The sequence below is a fragment of the Ovis canadensis genome, chromosome 20 (genome assembly GCF_042477335.2).
Source record: "Ovis canadensis isolate MfBH-ARS-UI-01 breed Bighorn chromosome 20, ARS-UI_OviCan_v2, whole genome shotgun sequence".
NCBI classification, from domain to species: Eukaryota; Metazoa; Chordata; class Mammalia; order Artiodactyla; family Bovidae; genus Ovis; species Ovis canadensis.
Window position 1 is genome coordinate 6967866 of NC_091264.1, and position 20267 is coordinate 6988132.

Sequence of the window (20267 nt, forward strand, 5' to 3'; positions counted from 1 at the left end):
TTCTCGAGTTGCGGCAGGTGCTCTCGACTTACGACGGGGACCTCAGGGACCCGCTCTGGTGGCCTCAGGAAAGGCCAGTCCCCATGCGAGTTCCTCGGGGGCCTCTGGGGATTCTTCTCCCGTCGATGCCGGGGCCTAAGACCTTGTGTGGAGTCGGGGCCGGAACCTGAGGATTCCTCTCCAGTGCTGACATGGATCTTGGGGTACTTCTGGAGTCTCCCCAGGGTAGTCAGTCCTCGTCTCGAATGCGGGCATGCACTTGCGCTTTCCTCCAGAGCGGTAGCAGCAGTGTCACGCAGTCCGCCGCGTGGATCAAAGGATCTATGGTTTTCCCTCGAGTCTTTCCCACGAGGCTTTCCCACGAGGCTTTCCCACAGGGCTGTCCCACGTGCACACGTGGTGGGAGTCGATCCTCGGCTTGAACGTCAAGGCAGTGCAGGGAAAACAGGTTCCTCTGGAATGGACTGACACATCTGGGGGACTCTTGAAATGGTGGCACGACCCTGGAGTTCCTCTCGCCTTTCCTGTGGAGAGCGCCTCCTCTTGAGATGCGACGGGAACGCCGGGAATTCTTTTCCTACGAAACAGGGAAAGGATCCCACATCTCGAGCTAGGAGGCGGAAACGGGGCCCCCCTGGATGTGTGCGGGACCCACGTTCTTCCTCTCGAGTGGAGACGGGTATGTCGGGGAACTTCTTGAGTTGCAGCAAGGGTGTTAAGGACCCTTTGGAAGTTCCAGTGGTTAGACGTGATTAGCCTCGAGAAGCCTCAGCGGAAATGGGCCTCATCTCGCCTGGAGGGCAAAACCGCCTGGATTTTCTCGAGTTGCGGCAGGTGCTCTCGACTTACGACGGGGACCTCAGGGACCCGCTCTGGTGGCCTCAGGAAAGGCCAGTCCCCATGCGAGTTCCTCGGGGGCCTCTCGGGATTCCTCTCCCGTCGATGCCGGGGCCTAAGACCTTGTGTGGAGTCGTGGCCGGAACCTGAGGATTCCTCTCCAGTTCTGACATGGATCTTGGGGTACTTCTGGAGTCTCCCCAGGGGAGTCAGTCCTCGTCTCGAATGCGGGCATGCACTTGCGCTTTCCTCCAGAGCGGTAGCAGCAGTGTCACGCAGTCCGCCGCGTGGATCAAAGGATCTATGGTTTTCCCTCGAGTCTTTCCCACGAGGCTTTCCCACGAGGCTTTCCCACAGGGCTGTCCCACGTGCACACGTGGTGGGAGTCGATCCTCGGCTTGAACGTCAAGGCAGTGCAGGGAAAACAGGTTCCTCTGGAATGGACTGACACATCTGGGGGACTCTTGGAATGGTGTCACGACCCTGGAGTTCCTCTCGCCTTTCCTGTGGAGAGCGCCTCCTCTTGAGATACGACGGGAACGCCGGGAATTCTTTTCCTACGAAACAGGGAAAGGATCCCACATCTCGAGCTAGGAGGCGGAAACGGGGCTCCCCTGGATGTGTGCGGGACCCACGTTCTTCCTCTCGAGTGGAGACGGGTATGTCGGGGAACTTCTTGAGTTGCAGCAAGGGTGTTAAGGACCCTTTGGAAGTTCCAGTGGTTAGACGTGATTAGCCTCGAGAAGCCTCAGCGGAAATGGGCCTCATCTCGCCTGGAGGGCAAAACCTCCTGGATTTTCTCGAGTTGCGGCAGGTGCTCTCGACTTACGACGGGGACCTCAGGGACCCGCTCTGGTGGCCTCAGGAAAGGCCAGTCCCCATGCGAGTTCCTCGGGGGCCTCTGGGGATTCCTCTCCCGTCGATGCCGGGGCCTAACTCCTTGTGTGGAGTCGGGGTCGGAACCTGAGGATTCCTCTCCAGTGCTGACATGGATCTTGGGGTACTTCTGGAGTCTCCCCAGGGGAGTCAGTCCTCGTCTCGAATGCGGGCATGCACTTGCGCTTTCCTCCAGAGCGGTAGCAGCAGTGTCATGCAGTCCGCCGCGTGGATCAAAGGATCTATGGTTTTCCCTCGAGTCTTTCCCACGAGGCTTTCCCACGGGGCTTTCCCACAGGGCTGTCCCACGTGCACACGTGGTGGGAGTCGATCCTCGGCTTGAACGTCAAGGCAGTGCAGGGAAAACAGGTTCCTCTGGAATGGACTGACACATCTGGGGGACTCTTGGAATGGTGGCACGACCCTGGAGTTCCTCTCGCCTTTCCTGTGGAGAGCGCCTCCTCTTGAGATGCGACGGGAACGCCGGGAATTCTTTCCCTACGAAACAGGGAAAGGATCCCTCATCTCGAGCTAGCAGGGGAAACGGGGCTCCCCTGGATGTGTGCGGGACCCACGTGCTTCCTCTCGAGTGCAGACGGGTATGTCGGGGAACTTCTTGAGTTGCAGCAAGGGTGTGAAGGACCCTTTCGAAGTTCCAGTGGCTAGACATGATTAGCCTCGAGAAGCCTCAGCGGAAATGAGCCTCATCTCGCCTGGAGGTCAAAACCTCCTGGTTTTTCTCGAGTTGCGGCAGTGCTCTCGACTTACGACGGGGACCTCAGGGACCCGCTCTGGTGGCCTCAGGAAAGGCCAGTCCCCATGCGAGTTCCTCGGGGGCCTCTCGGGATTCCTCTCCCGTCGTTGCCGGGGCCTAAGTCCTTGTGTGGAGTCGGGGCCGGAACCTGAGGATTCCTCTCCAGTGCTGACATGGATGTTGGGGTATTTCTGGAGTCTCCCCAGGGGAGTCAGTCCTCGTCTCGAATGCGGGCATGCATTTGCGCTTTCCTCCAGAGCGGTAGCAGCAGTGTCACGCAGTCCGCCGCGTGGATCAAAGGATCTATGGTTTTCCCTCGAGTCTTTCCCACGAGGCTTTCGCACGAGGCTTTCCCACAGGGCTGTCCCACGTGCACACGTGGTGGGAGTCGATCCTCGGCTTGAACGTTAAGGCAGTGTAGGGAAAACAGTTTCCTCTGGAATGGACTGACACATCTGGGTGACCCTTGGAATGGTGGCATGACCCTGGAGTTCCTCTCGCCTTTCCTGTGGAGAGCGCCTCCTCTTGAGATGCGACGGGAACGCCGGGAATTCTTTCCCTACGAAACAGGGAAAGGATCCCTCATCTCGAGCTAGGAGTCGGAAACGGGGCTCCCCTGGATGTGTGAGGGACCCCACGTGCTTCCTCTCGAGTGGAGACGGGTATGTCGGGGAAATTCTTGAGGTGCAGCAATGGTGTGAAGGACCCTTTGGAAGTTCCAGTGGTTAGATGTGATTGGCCTCGAGAAGCCTCAGCGGAAATGGGCCTCATCTCGCCTGGAGGGCAAAACCTCCTGGATTTTCTCGAGTTGCGGCAGGTGTTCTCGACTTACGACGGGGACCTCTGGGACCCGCTCTGGTGGCCTCAGGAAAGGCCAGTCCCCATGCGAGTTCCTCGGGGGCGTCTCGGGATTCCTCTCCCGTAGATGCCGGGGCCTAAGACCTTGTGTGGAGTCGGGGCCGGAACCTGAGGATTCCTCTCCAGTGCTGACATGGATCTTGGGGTACTTCTGGAGTCTCCCCAGGGGCGTCAGTCCTCGTCTCGAATGCGGGCATGCACTTGCGCTTTCCTCCAGAGCGGTAGCAGCAGTGTCACGCAATCCGCCGCGTGGATCAAAGGGTCTATGTTTTTCCCTCGAGTCTTTCCCACGAGGCTTTCCCACAGGGCTGTCCCACGTGCACACGTGGTGGGAGTCGATCCTCGGCTTGAACGTCAAGGCAGTTCAGGGAAAACAGGTTCCTCTGGAATGGACTGACACATCTGGGGGACTCTTGGAATGGTGGCACGACCCTGGAGTTCCTCTCGCCTTTCCTGTGGAGAGCGCCTCCTCTTAAGATGCGACGGGAACGCCGGGAATTCTTTCCCTACGAAACAGGGAAAGGATCCCTCATCTCGAACTAGGAGGCGGAAACGGGGCTCCCCTGGATGTGTGCGGGACACCACGTGCTTCCTCTCGAGTGCAGACGGGTATGTCGGGGAACTTCTTGAGTTGCAGCAAGGGTGTGAAGGACCCTTTGGAAGTTCCAGTGGTTAGATGTGATTGGCCTCGAGAAGCCTCAGCGGAAATGGGCCTCATCTCGCCTGGAGGGCAAAACCTCCTGGATTTTCTCGAGTTGCGGCAGGTGCTCTCGACTTACAACGGGGACCTCAGGGACCCGCTCTGGTGGCCTCAGGAAAGGCCAGTCCTCATGCGAGTTCCTCGGGGGCGTCTCGGGATTCCTCTCCCGTCGATGCCGGGGCCTAAGACCTTGTGTGGAGTCGGGGCCGGAACCTGAGGATTCCTCTCCAGTGCTGACATGGATCTTGGGGTACTTCTGGAGTCTCCCCAGGGGAGTCAGTCCTCGTCTCGAATGCGGGCATGCACTTGCGCTTTCCTCCAGAGCGGTAGCAGCAGTGTCACGCAGTCCGCCGCGTGGATCAAAGGATCTATGGTTTTCCCTCGGTCTTTCCCACGAGGCTATCCCACGAGGCTTTCCCACAGGGCTGTCCCACGTGCACACGTGGTGGGAGTCGATCCTCGGCTTGAACGTCAAGGCAGTGCAGGGAAAACAGGTTCCTCTGGAATGGACTGACACATCTGGGGGACTCTTGGAATGGTGGCACGACCCTGGAGTTCCTCTCGCCTTTCCTGTGGAGAGCGCCTCCTCTTGAGATGCGACGGGAACGCCGGGAATTCTTTCCCTACCAAAGAGGGAAAGGATCCCTCATCTCGAGCCAGGAGGCGGAAACGGGGCTCCCCTGGATGTGTGCGGGACCCACGTGCTTCCTCTCGAGTGGAGACGGGTATGTCGGGGAACTTCTTGAGTTGCAGCAAGGGTGTGAAGGACCCTTTGGAAGTTCCAGTGGTTAGACGTGATTAGCCTCGAGAAGCCTCAGCGGAAATGGGCCTCATCTCGCCTGGAGGGCAAAACCTCCTGGATTTTCTCGAGTTGCGGCAGGTGCTCTCGACTTACGACGGGGACCTCAGGGACCCGCTCTGGTGGCCTCAGGAAAGGCCAGTCCCCATGCGAGTTCCTCGGGGGCCTCTGGGGATTCCTCTCCCGTCGATGCCGGGGCCTAAGTCCTTGTGTGGAGTCGGGGTCGGAACCTGAGGATTCCTCTCCAGTGCTGACATGGATCTTGGGGTACTTCTGGAGTCTCCCCAGGGGAGTCAGTCTTCGTCTCGAATGCGGGCATGCACTTGCGCTTTCCTCCAGAGCGGTAGCAGCAGTGTCACGCAGTCCGCCGCATGGATCAAAGGATCTATGGTTTTCCCTCGAGTCTTTTCCCCGAGGCTTTCCCACGAGGTTTTCCCACAGGGCTGTCCCACGTGCACACGTGGTGGGAGTCGATCCTTGGCTTGAAAGTCAAGGCAGTGTAGGGAAAACAGGTTCCTCTGGAATGGACTGACACATCTGGGTGACTCTTGGAATGGTGGCACGACCCTGGAGTTCCTCTCGCCTTTCCTGTGGAGAGCGCCTCCTCTTGAGATGCGACGGGAACTCCGGGAATTCTTTTCCTACGAAACAGGGAAAGGATCCCTCATCTCAAGCTAGGAGGCGGAAACGGGGCTCCCCTGGATGTGGGCGGGACACCACGTGCTTCCTCTCGAGTGGAGACGGGTATGTCGGGGAACTTCTTGAGTTGCAGCAATGGTGTGAAGGACCCTTTGGAAGTTCCAGTGGTTAGACGTAATTAGCCTCGAGAAGCCTCAGCGGAAATGGGCCTCATCTCGCCTGAAGGGCAAAACCTCCTGGATTTTCTCGAGTTGCGGCAGGTGCTCACGACTTACGACGGGGACCTCAGGGACCCGCTCTGGTGGCCTCAGGAAAGGCCAGTCCCCATGCGAGTTCCTCGGGGGCCTCTCGGGATTCCTCTCCCGTCGATACCAGGGCCTAAGACCTTGTGTGGAGTCGGGGCCGGAACCTGAGGATTCCTCTCCAGTGCTGACATGGATCTTGGGGTACTTCTGGAGTCTCCCCAGGGGAGTCAGTCCTCGTCTCGTATGCGGGCATGCACTTGTGCTTTCCTCCAGAGCGGTAGCAGCAGTGTCACGCAGTCCGCCGCATGGATCAAAGGATCTATGGTTTTACCTCGAGTCTTTCCCACGAGGCTTTCTCACGAGGCTTATCCATAGGGCTGTCCCACGTGCACACGTGGTGGGAGTCGATCCTCGGCTTGAACGTCAAGGCAATGCAGGGAAAACAGGTTCTTCTGGAATGGACTGACACATCTGGGGGACTCTTGGAATTGTGGCACGACCCTGGAGTTCCTCTCGCCTTTTCTGTGGAGAGCGCCTCCTCTTGAGATGCGACGGGAACGCCGGGAATTCTTTCCCTACGAAACAGGGAAAGGATCCCTCATCTCGAGCTAGGAGGCGGAAACGGGGCTCCCCTGGATGTGTGCGGGACCCCACGTGCTTCCTCTCGAGTGCAGACGGGTATGTCGGGGAACTTCTTGAGTTGCAGCAAGGGTGTGAAGGACCCTTTGGAAGTTCCAGTGGTTAGACGTGATTAGCCTATAGAAGCCTCAGCGGAAATGGGCCTCATCTCGCCTGGAGGGCAAAACCTCCTGGATTTTCTCGAGTTGCGGCAGGTGCTCTCGACTTACGTCGGGGACCTCAGGGACCCGCTCTGGTGGCCTCACGAAAGGCCAGTCCCCATGCGAGTTCCTCGGGGGCCTCTCGGGATTCCTCTCCCGTCGATGCCGGGGCCTAAGACCTTGTGTGGAGTCGGGGCCGGAACCTGAGGATTCCTCTCCAGTGCTGACATGGATCTAGGGGTACTTCTGGAGTCTCCCCAGGGGAGTCAGTCCTCGTCTCGAATGCGGGCATGCACTTGTGCTTTCCTCCAGAGCGGTAGCAGCAGTGTCACGCAGTCCGCCGCGTGGATCAAAGGATCTATGGTTTTCCCTCGAGTCTTTCCCACGAGGCTTTCCCACGAGGCTTTCCCACAGGGCTGTCCCACGTGCACACGTTGTGGGAGTCGATCCTCGGCTTGAACGTCAAGGCAGTGCAGGGAAAACAGGTTCCTCTGGAATGGACTGACACATCTGGGGGACTCTTGGAATGGTGGCACGACCCTGGAGTTCCTCTCCCCTTTCCTGTGGAGAGCGCTTCCTCTTGAGATGCGACGGGATCGCCGGGAATTCTTTCCCTACGAAACAGGGAAAGGATCCCTCATCTCGAGCTAGGAGGCGGAAACGGGGCTTCCCTGGATGTGTGCGGGACCCACGTGCTTCCTCTCGAGTGGAGACGGGTATGTCGGGAAACTTCTTGAGTTGCAGCAAGGGTGTGAAGGACCCTTTGGAAGTTCCAGTGGTTAGACGTGATTAGCCTCGAGAACCCTCAGCGGAAATGGGCCTCATCTCGCCTGGAGGGCAAAACCTCCTGGATTTTCTCGAATTGCGGCAGGTGCTCTCGACTTACGACGGGGACCTCAGGGACCCGCTCTGGTGACCTCAGGAAAGGCCAGTCCCCATGCGACTTCCTCGGGGACCTCTCGGGATTCCTCTCCCGTCGATGCCGGGGCCTAAGACCTTGTGTGGAGTCGGTGCCGGAACCTGAGGATTCCTCTCCAGTGCTGACATGGATCTAGGGGTACTTCTGGAGTCTCCCCAGGGGAGTCAGTCCTCGTCTCGAATGCGGGCATGCACTTGCGCTTTCCTCCAGAGGGGTAGCAGCAGTGTCACGCAGTCCGCCGCGTGGATCAAAGGATCTATGGTTTTCCCTCGAGTCTTTCCCACGAGGCTTTCCCACGAGGCTTTCCCACAGGGCTGTCCCACGTGCACACGTGGTGGGAGTCGATCCTCGGCTTGAACGTCAAGGCAGTGCAGGGAAAACAGGTTCCTCTGGAATGGACTGACACATCTGGGGGACTCTTGGAATGGTGGCATGACTCTGGAGTTCCTCTCGCCTTTCCTGTGGAGAGCGCCTCCTCTTGAGATGCGACGGGAACGCCGGGAATTCTGTCCCTACGAAACAGGGAAAGGATCCCTCATCTCGAGCTAGGAGGCAGAAACGGGGCTCCCCTGGATGTGTGCGGGACACCACGTGCTTCCTCTCGAGTGCAGACGGGTATGTCGGGGAACTTCTTGAGTTGCAGCAAGGGTGTGAATGACCCTTTGGAAGTTCCAGTGGTTAGATGTGATTGGCCTCGAGAAGCCTCAGCGGAAATGGGCCTCATCTGGCCTGGAGGGCAAAACCTCCTGGATTTTCTCCAGTTCCGGCAGGTGCTCTCGACTTACGACGGGGACCTCAGGAACCCGCTCTGGTGGCCTCAGGAAAGGCCAGTCCCGATGCGAGTTCTTCGGGGGCCTCTCGGTATTCCTCTCCCGTCGATGCCGGGGCCTAAGACCTTGTGTGGAGTCGGGGCCGGAACCTGAGGATTCCTCTCCAGTGCTGACATGGATCTTGGGGTACTTCTGGAGTCTCCCCAGGGGAGTCAGTCCTCGTCTCGAATGCGGGCATGCACTTGCGCTTTCCTCCAGAGCGGTAGCAGCAGTGTCACGCAGTCCGCCGCGTGGATCAAAGGATCCATGGTTTTCCCTCGAGTCTTTCCCACGAGGCTTTCCCACGAGGCTTTCCCACAGGGCTGTCCCACGTACACACGTGGTGGGAGTCGATCCTTGGCTTGAACGTCAAGGCAGTGTAGGGAAAACAGGTTCCTCTGGAATGGACTGACACATCTGGGGAACTCTTGGAATGGTGGCACGACCCTGGAGTTCCTCTCGCCTTTCCTGTGGAGAGCGCCTCCTCTTGAGATGCGACGGGAACGCCGGGAATTCTTTCCGTACGAAACAGGGAAAGGATCCCTCATCTCGAGCTAGGAGGCGGAAACGGGGCTCCCCTGGTTGTGTGCGGGACACCACGTGCTTCCTTTCGAGTGGAGACGGGTATGTCGGGAAACATCTTGAGTTGCAGCAAGGGTGTGAAGGACCCTTTGGAAGTTCCAGTGGTTAGATGTGATTAGCCTCGAGAAGCCTCAGCGGAAATGAGCCTCATCTCGCCTGGAGGGCAAAACCTCCTGGATTTTCTCGAGTTGCGGCAGGTGATCTCGACTGACGATGGGGACCTCAGGGACCCGCTCTGGTGGCCTCAGGAAAAGCCAGTCCCCATGCGAGTTCATCGGGGGCCTCTCGGGATCCCTATCCCGTCGATGCCGGGGCCTAAGACCTTGTGTGGAGTCGGGGCCGGAACCTGAGGATTCCTCTCCAGTGCTGACATGGATCTTGGGGTACTTCTGGAGTCTCCCCAGGGGAGTCAGTCCTCGTCTCGAATGCGGGCATGCACTTGCGCTTTCCTCCAGAGCGGTAGCAGCAGTGTCACGCAGTCCGCCGCGTGGATCAAAGGATCTATGGTTTTCCCTCGAGTCTTTCCCACGAGGCTTTCCCACGAGGCTTTCCCACAGGGCTGTCCCACGTGCACACGTGGTGGGAGTCGATCCTCGGCTTGAACGTCAAGGCAGTGCAGGGAAAACAGGTTCCTCTGGAATGGACTGACCCATCTGTGGGATTCTTGGAATGGTGGCACGACCCTGGAGTTCCTCTCGCCTTTCCTGCGGAGAGGGCCTCCTCTTGAGATGCGACGGGAACGCCGGGAATTCTTTCTCTACGAAACAGGGAAAGGATCCCTCATCTCGAGCTAGGAGGCAGAAACGGGGCTCCCCTGGATGTGTGCGGGACCCCACGTGCTTCCTCTCGAGTGGAGACGGGTATGTCGGGGAACTTCTTGAGTTGCAGCAATGGTGAGAAGGACCCGTTGGAAGTTCCAGTGGTTAGATGTGATTGGCCTCGAGAAGCCTCAGCGGAAATGGGCCTCATCTCGCCTGGAGGGCAAAACCGCCTGGATTTTCTCGAGTTGCGGCAGGTGCTCTCGACTTACGACGAGGACCTCAGGGACCCGCTCTGGTGGCCTCAGGAAAGGCCAGTCCCCATGCGAGTTCCTCTGGGGATTCCTCTCCCGTCGATGCCGGAGCCTAAGACCTTGTGTGGAGTCGGGGCCGGAACCTGAGGATTCCTCTCCAGTGCTGACATGGATCTTGGGGTACTTCTGGAGTCTCCCCAGGGGAGTCAGTCCTCGTCTCGAATGCGGGCATGCACTTGCGCTTTCCTCCAGAGCGGTAGCAGCAGTGTCACGCAGTCCGCCGCATGGATCAAAGGATCCATGGTTTTCCCTCGAGTCTTTCCCACGAGGCTTTCCCACGAGGCTTTCCCACAGGGCTGTCCCACGTGCACACGTGGTGGGAGTCGATCCTTGGCTTGAACGTCAAGGCAGTGCAGGGAAAACAGGTTCCTCTGGAATGGACTGACACATCTGGGGAACTCTTGGAATGGTGGCACGACCCTGGAGTTCCTCTCGCCTTTCCTGTGGAGAGCGCCTCCTCTTGAGATGCGACGGGAACGCCGGGAATTCTTTCCGTACGAAACAGGGAAAGGATCCCTCATCTCGAGCTAGGAGGCGGAAACGGGGCTCCCCTGGTTGTGTGCGGGACACCACGTGCTTCCTTTCGAGTGGAGACGGGTATGTCGGGAAACTTCTTGAGTTGCAGCAAGGGTGTGAAGGACCCTTTGGAAGTTCCAGTGTTTAGACGTGATTAGCCTCGAGAAGCCTCAGCGGAAATGGGCCTCATCTCGCCTGGAGGGCAAAACCTCCTGGATTTTCTCGAGTTGCGGCAGGTGATCTCGACTGACGATGGGGACCTCAGGGACCCGCTCTGGTGGCCTCAGGAAAAGCCAGTCCCCATGCGAGTTCCTCGGGGGCCTCTCGGGATCCCTATCCCGTCGATGCCGGGGCCTAAGACCTTGTGTGGAGTCGGGGCCGGAACCTGAGGATTCCTCTCCAGTGCTGACATGGATCTTGGGGTACTTCTGGAGTCTCCCCAGGGGAGTCAGTCCTCGTCTCGAATGCGGGCATGCACTTGCGCTTTCCTCCAGAGCGGTAGCAGCAGTGTCACGCAGTCCGCCGCGTGGATCAAAGGATCTATGGATTTCCCTCGAGTCTTTCCCACGAGGCTTTCCCACGAGGCTTTCCCACAGGGCTGTCTCACGTGCACACGTGGTGGGAGTCGATCCTCGGCTTGAATGTCAAGGCAGTGCAGGGAAAACAGGTTCCTCTGGAATGGACTGACACATCTGGGGGACTCTTGGAATGGTGGCACGACCCTGGAGTTCCTCTCGCCTTTCCTGTGGAGAGCGCCTCCTCTTGAGATGCGACGGGAACGCCGGGAATTCTTTCCGTACGAAACAGGGAAAGGATCACTCATCTCGAGCTAGGAGGCGGAAACGGGGCTCCCCTGGATGTGTGCGGGACCCACGTGCTTCCTCTCGAGTGGAGACGGGTATGTCGGGGAAGTTCTTGAGTTGCAGCAAGGGTGTGAAGGACCCTTTGGAAGTTCCAGTGGTTAGACGTGATTAGCCTCTAGAAGCCTCAGCGGAAATGGGCCTCATCTCGCCTGAAGGGCAAAACCTCCTGGATTTTCTCGAGTTGCGGCAGGTGCTCTCGACTTACGACGGGGACCTCAGGGACCCGCTCTGGTGGCCTCAGGAAAGGCCAGTCCCCATGCGAGTTCCTCGGGGGCGTCTCGGGATTCCTCTCCCGTCGATGCCGGGGCCTAAGACCTTGTGTGGAGTCGGGGCCGGTACCTGAGGATTCCTCTCCAGTGCTGACATGGATCTTGGGGTACTTCTGGAGTCTCCCCAGGGGAGTCAGTCCTCGTCTCGAATGCGGGCATGCACTTGCGCTTTCCTCCAGAGCGGTAGCAGCAGTGTCACGCAGTCCGCCGCGTGGATCAAAGGATCTATGGTTTTCCCTCGAGTCTTTCCCACGAGGCTTTCCCACGAGGCTTTCCCACAGGGCTGTCCCACGTGCACACGTGGTGGGAGTCGATCCTTGGCTTAAACGTCAAGGCAGTGCAGGGAAAACAGGTTCCTCTGGAATGGACTGACACATCTGGGGGACTCTTGGAATGGTGGCACGACCCTGGAGTTCCTCTCGCCTTTCCTGTGGAGAGCGCCTCCTCTTGAGATGCGACGGGAACGCCGGGAATTCTTTCCCTACGAAACATGGAAAGGATCCCTCATCTCGAGCTAGGAGGCGGAAACGGGGCTCCCTGGATGTGTGCGGGACCCCCCGTGCTTCCTTTCGAGTGCAGACGGGTATGTCGGGGAACTTCTTGAGTTGCAGCTATGGTGTGAAGGACCCTTTGGAAGTTCCAGTGGTTAGATGTGATTGTCCTCGAGAAGCCTCAGCGGAAATGGGCCTCATCTCGCCTGGAGGGCAAAACCGCCTGGATTTTCTCGAGTTGCGGCAGGTGCTCTCGACTTACGACGAGGACCTCAGGGACCCGCTCTGGTGGCCTCAGGAAAGGCCAGTCCCCATGCGAGTTCCTCTGGGGATTCCTCTCCCGTCGATGCCGGGGCCTAAGACCTTGTGTGGAGTCGGGGCCGGAACCTGAGGATTCCTCTCCAGTGCTGACATGGATCTTGGGGTACTTCTGGAGTCTCCCCAGGGGAGTCAGTCCTCGTCTCGAATGCGGGCATGCACTTGCGCTTTCCTCCAGAGCGGTAGCAGCAGTGTCACGCTGTCCGCCGCATGGATCAAAGGATCCATGGTTTTCCCTCGAGTCTTTCCCACGAGGCTTTCCCACGAGGCTTTCCCACAGGGCTGTCCCACGTGCACACGTGGTGGGAGTCGATCCTTGGCTTGAACGTCAAATCAGTGCAGGGAAAACAGGTTCCTCTGGAATGGACTGACACATCTGGGGAACTCTTGGAATGGTGGCACGACCCTGGAGTTCCTCTCGCCTTTCCTGTGGAGAGCGCCTCCTCTTGAGATGCGACGGGAACGCCGGGAATTCTTTCCGTACGAAACAGGGAAAGGATCCCTCATCTCGAGCTAGGAGGCGGAAACGGGGCTCCCCTGGTTGTGTGCGGGACACCACGTGCTTCCTTTCGAGTGGAGACGGGTATGTCGGGAAACTTCTTGAGTTGCAGCAAGGGTGTGAAGGACCCTTTGGAAGTTCCAGTGTTTAGACGTGATTAGCCTCGAGAAGCCTCAGCGGAAATGAGCCTCATCTCGCCTGGAGGGCAAAACCTCCTGGATTTTCTCGAGTTGCGGCAGGTGATCTCGACTGACGATGGGGACCTCAGGGACCCGCTCTGGTGGCCTCAGGAAAAGCCAGTCCCCATGCGAGTTCCTCGGGGGCCTCTCGGGATCCCTATCCCGTCGATGCCAGGGCCTAAGACCTTGTGTGGAGTCGGGGCCGGAACCTGAGGATTCCTCTCCAGTGCTGACATGGATCTTGGGGTACTTCTGGAGTCTCCCCAGGGGAGTCAGTCCTCGTCTCGAATGCGGGCATGCACTTGCGCTTTCCTCCAGAGCGGTAGCAGCAGTGTCACGCAGTCCGCCGCGTGGATCAAAGGATCTATGGATTTCCCTCGAGTCTTTCCCACGAGGCTTTCCCACGAGGCTTTCCCACAGGGCTGTCTCACGTGCACACGTGGTGGGAGTCGATCCTCCGCTTGAATGTCAAGGCAGTGCAGGGAAAACAGGTTCCTCTGGAATGGACTGACCCATCTGGGGGACTCTTGGAATGGTGTCACGACCCTGGAGTTCCTCTCGCCTTTCCTGTGGAGAGCGCCTCCTCTTGAGATGCGACGGGAACGCCGGGAATTCTTTCCCTATGAAACAGGGAAAGGATCCCTAATCTCGAGCTAGGAGGCGGAAACGGGGCTCCCCTGGATGTGTGCGGGACCCACGTGCTTCCTCTCGAGTGGAGACGGGTATGTCGGGGAACTTCTTGAGTTGCAGCAAGGTTGTGAAGGACCCTTTGGAAGTTCCAGTGGTTAGACGTGATTAGCCTCTAGAAGCCTCAGCGGAAATGGGCCTCATCTCGCCTGGAGGGCATAACCTCCTGGATTTTCTCGAGTTGCGGCAGGTGCTCTCGACTTACGACGGGGACCTCAGGGACCCGCTCTGGTGGCCTCAGGAAAGGCCAGTCCCCATGCGAGTTCCTCGGGGGCTTCTCGGGATTCCTCTCCCGTCGATGCTGGGGCCTAAGACCTTGTGTGGAGTCGGTGCCGGAACCTGAGGATTCCTCTCCAGTGCTGACATGGATCTTGGGGTACTTCTGGAGTCTCCCCAGGGGAGTCAGTCCTCGTCTCGAATGCGGGCATGCACTTGCGCTTTCCTCCAGAGCGGTAGCAGCAGTGTCACGCAGTCCGCCGCGTGGATCAAAGGATCTATGGTTTTCCCTCGAGTCTTTCCCACGAGGCTTTCCCACGAGGCTTTCCCACAGGGCTGTCCCACGTGCACACGTGGTGGGAGTCGATCCTCGGCTTGAACGTCAAGGCAGTGCAGGGAAAACAGGTTCCTCTGGAATGGACTGACCCATCTGTGGGATTCTTGGAATGGTGGCACGACCCTGGAGTTCCTCTCGCCTTTCCTGTGGAGAGGGCCTCCTCTTGAGATGCGACGGGAACGCTGGGAATTCTTTCTCTACGAAACAGGGAAAGGATCCCTCATCTCGAGCTAGGAGGCAGAAACGGGGCTCCCCTGGATGTGTGCGGGACCCCACGTGCTTCCTCTCTAGTGGAGACGGGTATGTCGGGGAACTTCTTGAGTTGCAGCAATGGTGAGAAGGACCCTTTGGAAGTCCAGTGGTTAGATGTGATTGGCCTCGAGAAGCCTCAGCGGAAATGGGCCTCATCTCGCCTGGAGGGCAAAACCTCCTGGATTTTCTCGAGTTGCGGCAGGTGCTCTCGACTTACGACGGAGACCTCAGGGACCCGCTCTGGTGGCCTCAGGAAAGGCCAGTCCCCATGCGAGTTCCTAGGGGGCGTCTCGGGATTCCTCTCCCGTCGATGCCGGGGCCTAAGACCTTGTGTGGAGTCGGGGCCGGAACCTGAGGATTCCTCTCCAGTGCTGACATGGATCTTGGGGTACTTCTGGAGTCTCCCCAGGGGAGTCAGTCCTCGTCTCGAATGCGGGCATGCACTTGCGCTTTCCTCCAGAGCGGTAGCAGCAGTGTCACGCAGTCCGCCGCGTGGATCAAAGGATCTATGGTTTTCCCTCGAGTCTTTCCCACGAGGCTTTCCCACGAGGCTTTCCCACAGGGCTGTCCCACGTGCACACGTGGTGGGAGTCGATCCTTGGCTTAAACGTCAAGGCAGTGCAGGGAAAACAGGTTCCTCTGGAATGGACTGACACATCTGGGGGACTCTTGGAATGGTGGCACGACCCTGGAGTTCCTCTCGCCTTTCCTGTGGAGAGCGCCTCCTCTTGAGATGCGACGGGAACGCCGGGAATTCTTTCCCTACGAAACAGGGAAAGGATCCCTCATCTCGAGCTAGGAGGCGGAAACGGGGCTCCCCTGGATGTGTGCGGGACCCCCCGTGCTTCCTCTCGAGTGGAGACGGGTATGTCGGGGAACTTCTTGAGTTGCAGCAAGGGTGTGAAGGACCCTTTGGATGTTCCAGTGGTTAGATGTGATTGGCCTCGAGAAGCCTCAGCGGAAATGGGCCTCATCTCGCCTGGTGGGCAAAACCGCCTGGATTTTCTCGAGTTGCGGCAGGTGCTCTCGACTTACGACGAGGACCTCAGGGACCAGCTATGGTGGCCTCAGGAAAGGCCAGTCCCCATGCGAGTTCCTCGGGGGCCTCTGGGGATTCCTCTCCCGTCGATGCCGGGGCCTAAGACCTTGTGTGGAGTCGGGGCCGGAACCTGAGGATTCCTCTCCAGTGCTGACATGGATCTTGGGGTACTTCTGGAGTCTCCCCAGGGGAGTCAGTCCTCGTCTCGAATGCGGGCATGCACTTGCGCTTTCCTCCAGAGCGGTAGCAGCAGTGTCACGCAGTCCGCCGCGTGGATCAAAGGATCTATGGTTTTCCCTCGAGTCTTTCCCACGAGGCTTTCCCACGAGGCTTTCCCACAGGGCTGTCTCACGTGCACACGTGGTGGGAGTCGATCCTCGGCTTGAACGTCAAGGCAGTGCAGGGAAAACAGGTTCCTCTGTAATGGACTGACACATCAGGGGGTCTCTTGGAATGGTGGCACGACCCTGGAGTTCCTCTCCCCTTTCCTGTGGAGAGCGCTTCCTCTTGAGATGCGACGGGATCGCCGGGAATTCTTTCCCTACGAAACAGGGAAAGGATCCCTCATCTCGAGCTAGGAGGCGGAAACGGGGCTCCCCTGGATGTGTGCGGGACCCCACGTGCTTCCTCTCGAGTGGAGACGGGTATGTCGGGGAAGTTCTTGAGTTGCAGCAAGGGTGTGAATGACCCTTTGGAAGTTCCAGTGGTTAGACGTGATTAGCCTCGAGAAGCCTCAGCGGAAATGGGCCTCATCTGGCCTGGAGGGCAAAACCTCCTGGATTTTCTGCAGTTCCGGCAGGTGCTCTCGACTTACGACGGGGACCTCAGGGACCCGCTCTGGTGGCCTCAGGAAAGGCCTGTCCCGATGTGAGTTCTTCGGGGGCCTCTCGGTATTCCTCTTCCGTCGATGCCGGGGCCTAAGACCTTGTGTGGAGTCGGGGCCGGAACCTGAGGATTCCTCTCCAGTGCTGACATGGATCTTGGGGTACTTCTGGAGTCTCCCCAGGGGAGTCAGTCCTCGTCTCGAATGCGGGCATGCACTTGCGCTTTCCTCCAGAGCGGTAGCAGCAGTGTCACGCAGTCCGCCGCGTGGATCAAAGGATCTATGGTTTTCCCTCGAGTCTTTCCCACGAGGCTTTCCCACGAGGCTTTCCCACAGGGCTGTCCCACGTGCACACGTGGTGGGAGTCGATCCTCGGCTTGAACGTCAAGGCAGTGCAGGGAAAACAGGTTCCTCTGGAATGGACTGACACATCTGGGGAACTCTTGGAATGGTGGCACGACCCTGGAGTTCCTCTCGCCTTTCCTGTGGAGAGCGCCTCCTCTTGAGATGCGACGGGAACGCCGGGAATTCTTTCCGTACGAAACAGGGAAAGGATCCCTCATCTCGAGCTAGGAGGCGGAAACGGGGCTCCCCTGGATGTGTGCGGGACCCACGTGCTTCCTCTCGAGTGGAGACGGGTATGTCGGGGAACTTCTTGAGTATCAGCAAGGGTGTGAAGGACCCTTTGGAAGTTCCAGTGGTTAGACGTGACTAGCCTCTAGAAGCCTCAGCGGAAATGGGCCTCATCTCGCCTGGAGGGCAAAACCTCCTGGATTTTCTCGAGTTGCGGCAGGTGCTCTCGACTTACGACGGGGACCTCAGGGACCCGCTCTGGTGGCCTCAGGAAAGGCCAGTCCCCATGCGAGTTCCTAGGGGGCGTCTCGGGATTCCTCTCCCGTCGATGCCGGGGCCTAAGACCTTGTGTGGAGTCGGGGCCGGAACCTGAGGATTCCTCTCCAGTGCTGACATGGATCTTGGGGTACTTCTGGAGTCTCCCCAGGGGAGTCAGTCCTCGTCTCGAATGCGGGCATGCACTTGCACTTTCCTCCAGAGCGGTAGCAGCAGTGTCACGCAGTCCGCCGCGTGGATCAAAGGATCTATGGTTTTCCCTCGAGTCTTTCCCACGAGGCTTTCCCACGAGGCTTTCCCACAGGGCTGTCCCACGTGCACACGTGGTGGGAGTCGATCCTTGGCTTAAACATCAAGGCAGTGCAGGGAAAACAGGTTCCTCTGGAATGGACTGACACATCTGGGGGACTCTTGGAATGGTGGCACGACCCTGGAGTTCCTCTCGCCTTTCCTGTGGAGAGCGCCTCCTCTTGAGATGCGACGGGAACGCCGGGAATTCTTTCCCTATGAAACAGGGAAAGGATCCCTCATCTCGAGCTAGGAGGCGGAAACGGGGCTCCCCTGGATGTGTGCGGGACCCGCCGTGCTTCCTCTCGAATGCAGACGGGTATGTCGGGGAACTTCTTGAGTTGCAGCAAGGGTGTGAAGGACCCTTTGGAAGTTCCAGTGGTTAGATGTGATTGGCCTCGAGAAGCCTCAGCGGAAATGGGCCTCATCTCGCCTGGAGGGCAAAACCGCCTGGATTTTCTCGAGTTGCGGCAGGTGCTCTCGACTTACGACGAGGACCTCAGGGACCCGCTATGGTGGCCTCAGGAAAGGCCAGTCCCCATGCGAGTTCCTCTGGGGATTCCTCTCCCGTCGGTGCCGGGGCCTAAGACCTTGTGTGGAGTCGGGGCCGGAACCTGAGGATTCCTCTCCAGTGCTGACATGGATCTTGGGGTACTTCTGGAGTCTCCCCAGGGGAGTCAGTCCTAGTCTCGAATGCGGGCATGCACTTGCGCTTTCCTCCAGAGCGGTAGCAGCAGTGTCACGCAGTCCGCCGCATGGATCAAAGGATCCATGGTTTTCCCTCGAGTCTTTCCCACGAGGCTTTCCCACGAGGCTTTCCCACAGGGCTGTCCCACGTGCACACGTGGTGGGAGTCGATCCTTGGCTTGAACGTCAAGACAGTGCAGGGAAAACAGGTTCGTCTGGAATGGACTGACACATCTGGGGAACTCTTGGAATGGTGGCACGACCCTGGAGTTCCTCTCGCCTTTCCTGTGGAGAGCGCCTCCTCTTGAGATGCGACGGGAACGCCGGGAATTCTTTCCCTACGAAACAGGGAAAGGATCCCTCATCTCGAGCTAGGAGGCGGAAACGGGGCTCCCCTGGTTGTGTGCGGGACACCACGTGCTTCCTTTCGAGTGGAGACGGGTATGTCGGGAAACTTCTTGAGTTGCAGCAAGGGTGTGAAGGACCCTTTGGAAGTTCCAGTGTTTAGACGTGATTGGCCTCGAGAAGCCTCAGCGGAAATGAGCCTCATCTCGCCTGGAGGGCAAAACCTCCTGGATTTTCTCGAGTTGCGGCAGGTGATCTCGTCTGACGACGGGGACCTCAGGGACCCGCTCTGGTGGCCTCAGGAAAAGCCAGTCCCCATGCGAGTTCCTCGGGGGCCTCTCGGGATCCCTATCCCGTCGATGCCGGGGCCTAAGACCTTGTGTGGAGTCGGGGCCGGAACCTGAGGATTCCTCTCCACTGCTGACATGGATCTTGGGGTACTTCTGGAGTCTCCCCAGGGGAGTCAGTCCTCGTCTCCAATGCGGGCATGCACTTGCGCTTTCCTCCAGAGCGGTAGCAGCAGTGTCATGCAGTCCGCCGCGTGGATCAAAGGATCTATGGATTTCCCTCGAGTCTTTCCCACGAGGCTTTCCCACGAGGCTTTCCCACAGGGCTGTCTCACGTGCACACGTGGTGGGAGTCGATCCTCGGCTTGAACGTCAAGGCAGTGCAGGGAAAACAGGTTCCTCTGTAAAGGACTGACACTTCTGGAGGTCTCTTGGAATGGTGGCACGACCCTGGAGTTCCTCTCCCCTTTCCTGTGGAGAGCGCCTCCTCTTGAGATGCGACGGGATCGCCGGGAATTCTTTTCCTACGAAACAGGGAAAGGATCCCTCATCTCGAGCTAGGAGGCGGAAACGGGGCTCCCCTGGATGTCGGCGGGACACCACGTGCTTCCTCTCGAGTGCAGACGGGTATGTCGGGGAAGTTCTTGAGTTGCAGCAAGGGTGTGAAGGACCCTTTGGAAGTTCCAGTGGTTAGACGTGATTAGCCTCAAGAAGCCTCAGCGGAAATGGGCCTCATCTCGCCTGGAGGGCAAAACCTCCTGGATTTTCTCGAGTTGCGGCAGGTGCTCTCGACTTACGACGGGGACCTCAGGGACCCGCTCTGGTGGCCTCAGGAAAGGCCAGTCCCCATGCGAGTTCCTCGGGGGCCTCTCGGTATCCCTATCCCGTCGATGCCGGGGCCTAAGACCTTGTGTGGAGTCGGGGCCGGAACCTGAGGATTCCTCTCCAGTGCTGACATGGATCTTGGGGTACTTCTGGAGTCTCCCCAGGGGAGTCAGTCCTCGTCTCGAATGCGGGCATGCACTTGCGCTTTCCTCCAGAGCGGTAGCAGCAGTGTCACGCAGTCCGCCGCGTGGATCAAAGGATCTATGGATTTCCCTCGAGTCTTTCCCACGAGGCTTTCCCACGAGGCTTTTCCACAGGGCTGTCTCACGTGCACACGTGGTGGGAATCGATCCTCCGCTTGAATGTCAAGGCAGTGCAGGGAAAACAGGTTCCTCTGGAATGGACTGACACATCTGGGGGACTCTTGGAATGGTGGCACGACCCTGGAGTTCCTCTCGCCTTTCCTGTGGAGAGCGCCTCCTCTTGAGATGCGACGGGAACGCCGGGAATTCTTTCCCTATGAAACAGGGAAAGGATCCCTAATCTCGAGCTAGGAGGCGGAAACGGGGCTCCCCTGGATGTGTGCGGGACCCACGTGCTTCCTCTCGAGTGGAGACGGGTATGTCGG